Source organism: Mastigoproctus giganteus, chromosome 3, assembly GCF_048544385.1.
Source record: "Mastigoproctus giganteus isolate SK-2022 chromosome 3, ASM4854438v1, whole genome shotgun sequence".
Lineage (NCBI taxonomy): Eukaryota > Metazoa > Arthropoda > Arachnida > Uropygi > Thelyphonidae > Mastigoproctus > Mastigoproctus giganteus.
In genome coordinates, this window is record NC_143577.1 from 80,176,373 (window position 1) to 80,189,380 (window position 13,008).

Sequence of the window (13,008 nt, forward strand, 5' to 3'; positions counted from 1 at the left end):
TGTAAACTCTAGTAGGAAGGGGATGAATCAGATTGGTCCACTTGATATCGATGGTTCAACTGTTGATGATCCTGCTCAGGTAATTAACAAACTAAATCAATATTTTGAATCTACATACACACAGGAGGAGTTATTCAGGAAGGGGAATGCCGTAGATGAAGTAAACTCTGGCAGTGAGCTAGATGATCTTGTAATAATTGAGAGTAAAGTGGAGGAGAAATTGTTGATGATAAATACAAGAAAGGCACCTGGGGTGGATGGGATCTATCCAGTTATATTAAAGGAGGCAGCAAAGGAAGTAAGCAATCCGTTAGCCATAATTATGAGAGCTTCCTTGGACTCAGGGGAGGTACCCACTGACTGGAGATGTGCAAATGTAACCCCAATTCACAAAGGAGGATCAAAGGCTGACACAAGTAATTATAGACCTATGAGTTTAACTTCTGTTCCAGGAAAATTAATGGAAGCACTGGTTAAAGCACTGCAGGATCATCCTGACAAGAATTCAGTTATAGCTCAGACACAGCATGGTTTTGTTAAGGGAAGGTCTTGACTAATTTAATATTATATATTTGGATCTTAGAAAGGCTTTTGATACTGTTGCACATGGAAGACTGCTGCACAAATTGGAGCAGTGTGGCATTGGTGGCAAATTGTTGCTATGGATAAAGGGATGGTTGAGTGGCAGAAGACAGAGAGTGGTAATTAATGGACACTGCTCATCGTGGACTAATGTTATTAGTGGAGTCCCTCAGGGTTTAGTGTTGGGTCCATTGTTGTTTTCTGTATTTATAAATAATATTGATGATGGTATATCAAGCTTAATGTCCAAGTTTGCAGACGATACAAAGGTTGGCAGGGTTGTTGTTAAGGATGCTACTGATGCTATGCTGCTGCAATAGGATCTGGAAAGGTTGAGCAGATGGGCTGAGAGGTGGCAAATGAAGTTTAAAATTGACAAATGTCAAGTACTACATATGGGAAACAGCAACGCGAGAGCAACGTATGAAAATTTTAATTTATGCAAAATTTGTGTCTTCATGTCATCTGCAAGCTTTCAAAATCGTGGATATACCGTAATAAGGCAACCGTAAAGAATCTTCCGTATGCAAGTCCGTAAGATTAGAGCGCTTCTTCGTCTTTGTTTGTTTCAAATACAAAAAATTCACATAGATATGTGGAACCAAAACAGGAATTTAAAAGTTCACTGCATTTTTTTACATTTGGGTACTTCTCTCGGGAAACATATTTCTAAATGTCGTCTTCTGATTACCTGGCTTTTAGGAAGATATCGTTTCGCAATGTAATAATTTCATTTTCAAGTAATATTTCCTCCATGAGAAAAATCTCAGTGATTTTTTTCTGCAATTTGTTTTGTATCTAAGTCTACATTAAATGGATAAGAAATATATTGAACCATGTCTTCAATTGTTTTAAAATCACTGAATCTGGTTTCAAAATCATCCACAACTTTCTCAATTTCAGAAACATATTTCTCACTATTAAATTCAAAAACAGGATATTTTTGAAAATGATCTTGCATATTTGCAAAATGATTGGAATTTTTTTTTTTTTTCTTTGAGAAAGAAATTTTTTTTTTCTTTGAGATCCTTAGCTATTGCCAAAAATTGATATTTATATGCAGAAATACTACTAATCAGTGTGCTGAGATGCCTTCCTAAACTTCCTTTTTTTGGTATAGCCATGGAAGCATTGCAAATCAAACAACATTTTTCTTTTATCATTACAAAAAAAGTATTCTAGTTCCCACTATTGATGAAAATGATACGTTTTGCTCTTTTTCGTAGTAGTAGTAATTTTAAATCAAAGGTTATTAAATTAACGTATACGTACTGTTCAGTTATTAATATTAAGTAGGCTAAATAACAAATCGATGCACATACTATGCTCTCCACAACGTAACTGTGTGCATTTTCACTAGACAAACCTAGGGCTGCGAGGCAAAATGAATAGTCACGTAGTTCAGCAGATTTGTAATAAGCGTATATAGTGGGGCACATAATAATAATATTTAGATTTTGACTAATGTTTTTATATATATTTAAAATTCGTTGCGATTGACCGAAATTAAAGCCGCGATCGACTTGTTCGCCACCCCTGGTATACTTGATAGTAATGGTTTGACTGTTGATGATCCTGCTCAGATAGCTGACAAACTGAATGAGTATTTTGCATCTACATTTACACATGAGGAATTCTGTAGGGAAGAGGACAGAAGCTTATTACACTAACAGGGAGCTAAATGATTTTGTAATAACTGAGAGCAAAGTGGATGAGAAATTGTTGAAGTTAAACATAAGAAAGGCACCTAGGGTGGATGGGATCTATTTAGTTATATTACAGGAGATGGCAAAGGAAGTATGCCACAGGTAGTTGATTGCTGGAACAAACTTCCATCTGTCATTGTGGAAGTTGATAGCTTAAATAAATTCAAGGAAGAACTAGACAAAGTTTTAGAGTGAATGGATGGATGAAATCGGAAGGGTTTTTTTTTTTTTTTTTTGGCAGATGCTGTATAAGATTGCTTTCTTGAATTATGTGCCTCTACTAATGCTAATTAGCAGAGGCACATAATGCAAGCTAATGCTAAATGCAAGGTACTGTATATTGGTAGAAGTAATCCAAGAATGACGTATCAACTGTGTAGTACCACACTCAAGGTAGTAGAGAATGAAAATTACATTGCGGGATTATTGTGCAATCAGGCATGAAGTTCTCTACGAGTGACTACAGGCTGCTAGGATAGCTCATGGGGGTTTTGTCAATAATACACAGGAATTTTTCCAGCCGGGATAAGGAGGTGACTACCCCATTACATAATGCAATGGTTAGGCCACACCTTGAATACTGCATACAGGTCCAGAAGAGGTCTCATTTTAGGAAGGATGTTGATCTGTTGGAACAGGTACAGACAAGAGAAACAAATTAGTGAGACAAACAAAATGATACTCTTACTAAGAAAGACTTCAGTCCTGCAAATTGCACCATCTGGAAACTAAGCATCTGCATCTGTGAGGAGATCTCATTGAGGTGTTTAAGGCTTTGAATGCATTAAGTAAGCTAAACTTTGAGAGCATCCTTATTCTTGTTCAGACAACACACATAAGGGAGCATAAATTTAAAATGAGGAAGGATGGTTACAGAATAGATGTGCTGAAATTTTCAGCCAGAGGATAGTTGATTGTTGGAACTAATTTCCATTTAGTGTTGTAGAAGTGAATTGTTTGGATAAATTTAAGCATTAGACAAATTATTAAAGGGGATGGACAAGTGGTGCTGAAGATTTTATTTTGCAGCATTTGTCAATACTAATATTGTAAGGTTGTTGATGGTAGTAGAAAATGAGAACAAAACCATTCCATCCATAATTAGGTATAGAAGCAATTTATGCTGCAAGTAGTGAAAGAGTGAAGTCTTCATTTCCTGGTGTGGAGAGAATATATATAAAATATGCATAAATTTGACTCAAAACCAGAGGCAAACTAAACTTATCAGAAAACTGGAAGACAGAAGATTACTAAATATCTGAAAGCATGAACCTGAAGAAGTATGGGTAAGTTTTATTAAACTGGAAGATAAGGCTATCTTAATAGGTATCTATGGAGAACTGACTGGCTTGCTATTTCTGGTGATTTTCTTAACCATCAGAAAACTCGGAACAGTGTGAAACTTGCAAAATGAGGGCTTGAAGTGATTCAAAAATAGTAGCAATTTTTGCTCCACATAATAAAAAAATTATTCGACTTAATTTAAAATGTGTGTGGGGGAGGAGAAGGGATAAATAATTATCATTAATTTTTATATGACAATGTAATTCAGTTGGAGATCATTATAACAATGCACCCCCAAACAGCAAAAGGATGTTACACTGATAGTTCATAAAATCAACAAATGAACAGAGAAAATTTTAAGCATTTAATGTAAATTTTACTAATACAATATGGTGCTTGTTTGTTATTTCGTTTTTAGGAGCATTAGCAACTAAGGCCATATTGCCCCGGGAATATGCGGTGGTCATTCCCTGACCTTTCCGCATCCTCCGTATTTGGTGGTGACGGGCTCGAACCCCGGTCTAATCAAGAAGCGTGTGCTACGCACTGCTGCTCCTTCCCACCTGGCTACGGAGGCGCCTGCACACACAATATGGTGCAATCTAATTCATAATGTGTATTACAGCATTAAACAAAATTAACGAAGATTGTACATTTTGTATTGATCGTACGGTGTAGTAAGATTAATCAGGAAATTACATACGTAGAGTAATTATTGTATATAGTGGTACATAGGAGGGGCATTCAATAAATTATTTACCTAAGGTAGTTCCCATAGTTATATTTCAGTGATTCATGATTTAACACATTCCTACATATCTCAACTTGAATCATACTAATTTTGATCCCACTATGTTTTTAGGTTGTCCTGCTGTAACAGAAAGAAGGAAGACACCTGTATCAAATTATGGATTTGCTGAAATTGGAGCATCGTTCAGTCAACAAGTTTCTCACCAAAGAAGAAAATTGAAAAAAGGCCATTTGTGAAAGGATGGTGGCTGTGTATAGCAACAGTGCACCTGCAGAGTACCAGGTGAAATTCTAGTCAATATAGTTTCACGCAAGGTAACCGTACGGAGGATGCAATGCACCACCTCCTGACAACAGTCCAAAACATGGCAGAAAAATATGTTGGCCATTTCTATTGACTTTGCTGGAGCATTAGCATTAGTAGAGGAACATGATGCAAGAAAGCAAGCTTATACAGCATCCACCAAAAAAAAAAACAAAAAAACACACAATTCAAGTAGGGTAGAGAGTCCATTGAAAATGATCCACATCCAGGAAGGTCACTCCAGAAATGTGCCAAGCTGTGGAAACCCTTGTGATGAATGACAGACACTTAAAGGTGTCCCAAATCTCCAGGGAATATAATATATCTGAGAGTGCAGTTATAACCATCCACCATGAACGTTGCAGAATGACTAAGGTCACAGCAAGGTGGGTCCCCAGATTTCTGATCCCTATGCAGAAGCAATTCAGAGTGCACACCCAAAAAATTTCGGACACAGTTTTCAGCTGGCAAGGTTTTATGGCCACCATTTTTTGGGATGAGGGAATTTTGTACATTCACTACTTGGAACACAAGCAGACAGTCGCTGGGGAGTCATATGCATCCCTACTGAACAACCTAACGGATATCATACAGAAAAAATGCCGTGAAAACTTTCCAGAGGTGTGCTGACTATTCACAACACACCAGTGCACATGCTGTTGCTGCTGCTTTGCGAGATTGACTTTACAGAACTTACCCATCCACCTTACAGTTCAGATCTAGCCCCCAGTGATTATTTCCTGCTTCGACACCGCAAGAAAAACATAAGGACATCGCTTTGCTGATGAAAATGAACTGAAGTCTGCTGTTTCTGCATTCTTTGATGGACAGGACAAAGAATTTTATTTGTCTGGTATTTCCTCAAAGCAAACAAAATGGAACAACTGTATTGAAGTTCAGGAAAGTTGCATAGAAAAATAAAAACAGATTTTTTCCTCTATCTCATTTCCTTCATACGTAGGTAGATAATTTAGTGAACACCCCTCGTATGTATCTATGGATAGATGTACATACATATCAAGGCCAAACCATAGTCAGGGATTTTTTTTTACATTTTAAAAGAGGCACACGATAGTAGTTAATTTACTTTCACAGTTATGCTGCGCCTGAAATAAAACAATGTACAAGTTTTAATCCTTGAGGAGCATCCTTTGACAAAACTTCTTACTGAGACACAGCAAGTTCCTCTTCTCCATCACTACAAATTTCAGGTTCTATCACATCTGCAATGATTCATCTGTATCACACATATCCTGAAATATACTTCTTCGTATTCTTCAAAACATGTTTCCCTCTAAGTTTAGGCGACGACACACATACAAAGACATTCAATATTATTGGACTATTCTTCGTGATTAACAGCATGTGAAGCTTCATTTGTTGAATCACTTCCAGTGATAAATCCAGCATGTCTGAAGCAGCTGGAAATCACTTTTTGTCAACCCAATCCCATGCTGAAGCACACAGATACATAACCTGTAGCATGTGTATTTCGCAATATATATTTTTTTTGAAACACAGCAAAATTTTGTTTAATAGCATTCTTTGAGATAAAAGAGAATTTTATCACAAAAAAGAGAAAAGAGTTTTAATTAAAGCACTGGATTACACCTTGATCAAGTGGCTGAAGAACTGATATCATATTAGGTGGTAGTACTCAGTAGTGACTGCACATACACAATTCACTTGACAATGAGGGGTGCAGTTATCCACAAATAGCAAAATTTTTCTATTCTCCTGCTCATCTTGTGATATAAGTCCCTAATCCACTAATCACAGATTTCTTTTATAACGTCCAAGAATCTTTTGGTTTTGGTTTGCTTGATACGTAGCCAGAAATGTCTTAAAACTTTTGAATCATCAGGGCTACTGGGCTTTCCCAATGATTAAGGGAGCAAACTTTTGTGCCAGACATGTTTGCCTCTAAGTGAATGGTAAAACATTGTTTTGCCTTTTTTCTGCCACTATTTCTAACCTTTGAATGTAAGCACTTTATCTAGTAGCAACTTTAAAAAAAGTCCAGTTTTGTCATCAGTGAAGATATCATCCTGGTTGTTATGGCAACAAAACATTTTTCAAATTCTCTTTCCATTCCTTTGTAGTTTCAGTGTCAATGGTTGCACTTTTGCTGCACATTTTTTTGAAAGGTAGCCCATGACAGGTCTTAAATTTCCATCAGAACACGTAATATTCATCCACGGCACAAACAATTCAGATTTTAAAATACAGTGCAACTTCAATGAAACGCACCTCTTCATACTGCAGAAATGAATCCCCCCCCCACGTGCCAAAACAAATTATGAAAAAAAAAAAAAAAGTAGTGTGTTCAAAGAACTAGCAATTTCATACTAGAAACTGGAAAAAGTGAATACTGCATATACTCATATCCTCTGTACATCCAACTACTGTATTTTCAAAATGAGAAATTAGCTAAAAATTGGTTGTATATTCACTTCGACATACTGAGCATTCTCAAAACTAAAATTACTGTAACACAGAGCGAAAACAGATACAAAAATAGATTGTGACAAGTTTAATAATAGGAAATATACATATATTAGATTAGATACATACAAACAAAAAGCTTTCGGTTGTTTTGTCAACCTTCCTCAGTTAAAGTTAAGAATGGAGCATGAAGGCGTGTACTGCCAATCTTGTACGTGAAGTGCGTGATTAATTGTTGGATGTTGCTTTGTGGCTGTGATGCATGCGGATGTTGCCAGCATTTGTCGATAATCAGGACTGCTGTTTCGATGACAGGGTGGACTTGACATCCATTGTTCCTGTTGACTGAGGTATTGTTTGTTTGTTTGTTATTTGGTTTTTAGGAGCATTAGCAACTAAGGCCATATTGCTCTGGGGATATGCGGTGGTCATTCCCTGACCTTTCCGCATCCTCTGTATTTGGTGGTGACGGGCTTGAACCCCGGTCTAATCAAGAAGCGTGTGCTACGCACTGCTGCTCCTTCCCACCTGGCTACGGAAGCGCCTGACTGAGGTATTGGAGCATTTGATGTTCAACGACTCCAACCAGGCGTGTCATCAATAGTGGCGTGACTTATCTACAATCACGACATTGTGGTGTGGGTCAATGTCGTGGTGGGTTGCCCAAACGTGTTCGGCAATAGCTGAGTGCTCCATATCCGCTAAGCGGATTGCTCTTTTGTGTTCGGAAAGGCGTTTTTCGAGCTGTCTCCCAGTGATAAAACCGATGTAGCAGCTAGTGCAGTCACGGCAAGAGATGCGGTAGACCAATCCGCTTTGTAGTAAGGTGGGGACCGGTGTTTTTACTTTAGAGATGAGGGATCATAATTTTCCGCATTTTATCCTATGTGATTTTAAGACTACAAACCTGTTGTGATAGTTTTGGGTAGTATGGGATAAAGACTCTTGCGGCTGAGTCATTACCTTGGATGTTTCTGTTGGTCACTACGTGACCATGTGTCTGTAGGTCACACTTGTCAAGGGTACTGATGGGATAGCCACACCTCGTAAGATCCACCTTGACTTTAGCAATTTCGGTGCGCCTCTCATTTACAGAGCTAGAGTGTCCAGGCACGAGTTAGCAAGGTTCGTACAGTGGCAAGAAGATGGCTATGCGCATGTGCTGCCCGGAAGTTGGTAAATTGGCCAGCGCACATTGGCTTACGATGGACAGTTGTCTTCAAGCACGTGCCCTCGCGCCGGACAAGGGTGTCTAAGTATGTATCTAATCTAATACATGTATATTTCCTATTATTAAACTTGTCACGATCTATTTTTGTATCCGTTTTCGCTCTGGGGTTACAGTAATTTTAGTTTTGATAATAATGAATCCAGAGCACACAGGCCTCTTTAATCATATACTGAGTATTCAGTTACAGAGTAATTTTTGTAAACAACAGGACTCATCAGAAACTAATTACTGTACATACCCAGTTTCTTCCCTCACTAGATGTGCAATAAAAGAGTATCAGTGGAATGCTAATTACAAACAGTTACCTCTCTGGAAGGGAATGAGGCTACTGTTTGTCAAGAGTTACATTACATTAGTTACAAAGTAAATTTTTGTAAATAACGGCACATGACATTCTTTCTTTGACTAGAAGTTACACTTAGGATAGCAAAACCTAGACAAAAATATACAGGAATTGACAAGTGATTTATGGAGAAATCACGACTTCCACTTCAGCACTATGATAGGCTGGACAGTTTGGTTTTAGTTTTCTCAAAACACTGTAAATTTTAGGACATCAGAAATAAGTACATGTCAAAATTAGTAAATCAGTAGGACTGAAGTATTGGCCACCAAAATTAAAAATGACACAGATGAAGAAAAAATTAAAGATTGTTGAGAGAGTGAAGAGTGGTGAAACAAAATGCAGTATATTTCAAAGTGAAATTCCAGAAGGAATGATCCACAGTTGGATCAGAGAGGAAAAAAATTGCATTCATTCATAGATTCCATAGAAGATGAAGTAGGCCTGCAAAGAAAGAAAACTAGACTGTGTGAAAATAATATTGTTGCCTAATGCTTACACAAGTGGTTTCTACATAAGTGTAATGAAGAGTACCAAGAAATGAAGGTAATTTTAAAAGCATTTAAATTTCATAAGCTACTCGGTGGAGATGATTACACATTTAAAGCTGCTGAAGGTGGCTTTGGAGATGGAAGGCTCATCATGAGATATCCCACCTTAGCCTTGTAGTTAAATCTGCATTTGGTGACATTACAGCAGCAGAAGTGTTTCCTGAATTTCTGCATAATGCAATTCAAGATGGTGAATTCACAGATGAACAGTTGTACAACTGTGACAAAACATGTCATACTGTACTATAAACTTCTCCCCGAAAAGTCACTGAATATTAAAAAGGTATCCAACAAAGCAGACATGAAAACCAACAAAAAGAGAATTACTGTGTTACTGTGTGTGCAAACATGATTGGAAATCACGAGCTAAAGACATTGTGCATTGGTAAAAGCCAAAGTCCCTGGCGTTTTAAGCACATCGACTTGACATCTCTACCTGTGATTTATAAAAATAGCTCCAAAGCTTGGATAATGAGGAATATTTTTGCTTCATAGTTTGAAAGTGAGTTTGTACCATTAGTGAGATGCCACTTGCTTTCCAAAAAACTTGAAAGAAAAGGCTCTATTACTTGCATCACTGCCCAGCTCATCCTTTGTTCAAGTTCTAGAATTTCTGAAAACATTAAAACTTGAAAGATGTTACATATGATACTGGATTACTGTGGGAGAAATTAAGCTTATTAAGCTCAAGAGCAATTCAAAAGTGCTGGAAAAGATAAGATCACAAATAATAACCTTGAATTTGCAGCATTTTAAGAAAAAAGAAACAATGGCTGCTTGTAACATGCTTGGTGGCAGTCTTGACCAGACTGGTTGGATTAAAGTGGATGCAGAAGCTCCAGCTGCCCATTATATGAGCAAGGAAGAAATTGCAGCCTCTGTGAACAGTGGGAAGACAATCAACAAAAAGGCCGGTGACATAGGGAGTGACTCAAAAGACATTGTGAACGACTTGTGCAAGGAAAGTCATCAGTTATGGAAAATTAAATTAAATGACTATTTTAGAACGGAAGCATAATATGTCAGTTCAAAACAGTAGTATATTAGTAGAATTAATACTTTATGTCTTTTAGTCTGTATGATCATAAAAGATTAGTAAACAGTCTTTATTTATTAAATAAAATGTATTTGTGTTAAAAAACAGGGAAAAATGGCAAATTTTTTCTTGGCTACAGTGCGCTTCGCAGGTATTAAAGTTGTATTTTGATCATACAGACTAAAATTGCGATATTTAGGTATCTGTAACCTGCGTTATATCAAAGTTGCACTGAATTTACATCTGTAATATTTTCTGATGCATCATCCAAGAGCATCTTTTTCAAGATATAGATACAGGAACTCCCTGACTTACGCAATACTCTACTCATGGAAATTTGACTTTACATAAGTTTTTGCCAGCCGGTGCAAACTTAAAAAAATCGTGGAAAGGTATTTTGCATCCCGTAGGAATAAATGGAGGTATCGTGAAAATATATAGTAATGTGAACCCAAAACACGTGTTTTTTTTGTAATTCATTCCAAGTCCTAAGAAGTTGAAAATTTCGCTATATTACAAAGCTATTTACCTCTCTAAAAGGTCATTTTTATAATGGAAATTACACTACCCTTTCATCGTTATCATATGTTCCGTTATAAGAATCAATCTTGAATGCCTTTGTGATATTTTTCTAAAACACATTTCTGGAGGTCACTATCATAAAACAAAATAGGAAAGCCCTAGTAAATTCGATCTAATTGCATTTGCGATAATAGAGATAACTGCAATTGTGTGCATTTTTATGCTATTATGGTGAAATGCGTTCCCCTTCACTGAAATCTTCAATCATATAAAAACAAATATTCAGAAACTTCTCTTCATTCCTATTTACGTATTACAATTACGAAGGGAAAGCCACCAACAAAAAGTGCAAGTGGTGGTAGGGGCAGGAAATGAAACAAAATTGATTTAGAAATGAAGATGAAAATGATTAAGTACGAAGCAGGACAAAGTTTGTCATCTATTGCAAGGGAATTAGGTCTCACTGCTTCAACGGTGAATACAATTTTAAAGGACAGGGTGAGTATAAAAGAACATGTCAAAGGATCAATGCACTTAAGATCAACAGTGATCACAAAATAGCATTCAGGTGCTATATCGAAGATGGAACAACTGTTAATAATATGGATGGAAAATCAGATTCAGAAGAGAGTGCTCCTGAGTCTAATGACCATTGAAGCAAAAGCAACAAGTATTTATAAAGATATTAAGGATAAGTACGGTGTACCCCAACCCAAGTTTGTGGCAAGCAACGGATGGTTTAATAGGTTCAAGTATCGTGCTGGTTTCTACAGTGTTAAAGTATGCGGTGAAGTCACCAGTGCCGATTCTGCAGCTGAAAAGAAATTTTTTGATGTTTTGGAAAAAATTATTGATCAACGCAGCAAATTTTTAATGTTGACAAGACTGCTCTGAATTAAAAAAAAAAATGCCGGATAGAAGATACATTGCCGAAGAAAATACAATGCCAGGTTTCAAGGCTTCAAAAGATAGAGCCTCACTCTTGCTTGGGGCTAATGCAGTGGGAGATAACAGATTTAAACCACCGCTTGTGTACCATTCTGGAAATCCTCGTGCATTTAAGGGCATCAATAAAGCCACCCTACCCGTGCGTTTCTGATCGAAACAGAGAGCATGGATAACAATATCTCTCTTTGAGGATTGGTTTAAATGCTGCATCATTCCCGAGGTTGAAAAATATTGTAAAGCAACGACGTTCCTTTCACGATTTTGCTTCTATCGGATAATGTTCCTGAACATCCTATGCATCTAGATGATTTTGATTCGAACATGAGTCATATTTCTACCGCCAAACACGACTTCACTCATCCAATCTACGGATTAGGGTGTTATCTCGAATTTAAAAACAAACTATTTACCCACAACAATTGCTCAGGCATTGTCTGCAGTAGATGGTGAGAAAAATTTTACGTTAAGAGACTTTTGGAAATCTTACATTTACCACGCCATCTTAAACATTAATAAGGCCTGAGTGGAAACTACTAAAAGTTGTTTAAATGTCGCATGGAAGAAAATATGCCCACGGCACGTAAAAGGCTCCGAAGAATTTGAAAAAGACGAATCATGTGAAGAGGCTACAGATAAGATTGTAAAGGTTGCAGAGCTACTTCAGTTGGAGGTTGATGCCAAAGACATGGAGTTAATAGAGGAAGAGAAGGAATTATCTAAGAAGAACTTATTGACTTGCAGGCAGCAATAGTGAAAGAAGAAAATGCTGACGAAGCTCAAGATGAACCAAACAAGGAGCTGAGATGATTCATCACCAGAGAGATGGCAATAGCATTTCGTGAAATTGCATCGGCAATGGCGAGGTTTGACAAGACGGATCCTGACAGCGAATGATTCTTAAAAGTTAACAGAGTTAAGATGGGTGAATGATATGCTTGCTTGCTACAAAGAAATCTACAATGAAAAGAAAAAAGCCACCATCCAGTCATCCATTAATATGTTCTTTCGTAAGGTTGAGTGACTGACCCCTTCTAAATCTCCACAGCCCTAACCTCCGCAGTGGCATACTTATCAGCTGAAGAAGTCGATTCTGGCAACGATGCTCGAGAGGCAAAACTTACTGAAGTTATGCCTGTCTCCTCTCTTTTTTGTAATTTCATAATTTGGAAATTTTTTAAATTGCATGCTTTTGTTATATTTCCTGTGCATGAGATAAAAAAAATTTAATAAATACAATAAATAATTCTATTTACATGTTCGTTGAACATTTCTTTTTTGATCCAATCAATTCAGCAAGCACTGTTGC

General features: G+C 37.1%; 1 protein-coding gene across 1 annotated transcript in view; it reads right to left on the minus strand.

The window, feature by feature from the left end:
* The window catches only part of Arfip (ADP ribosylation factor interacting protein arfaptin), a 153,121-nt gene that overhangs the window by 116,642 nt on the left and 23,471 nt on the right, over positions 1-13,008 (minus strand). The window lies entirely within an intron of this gene.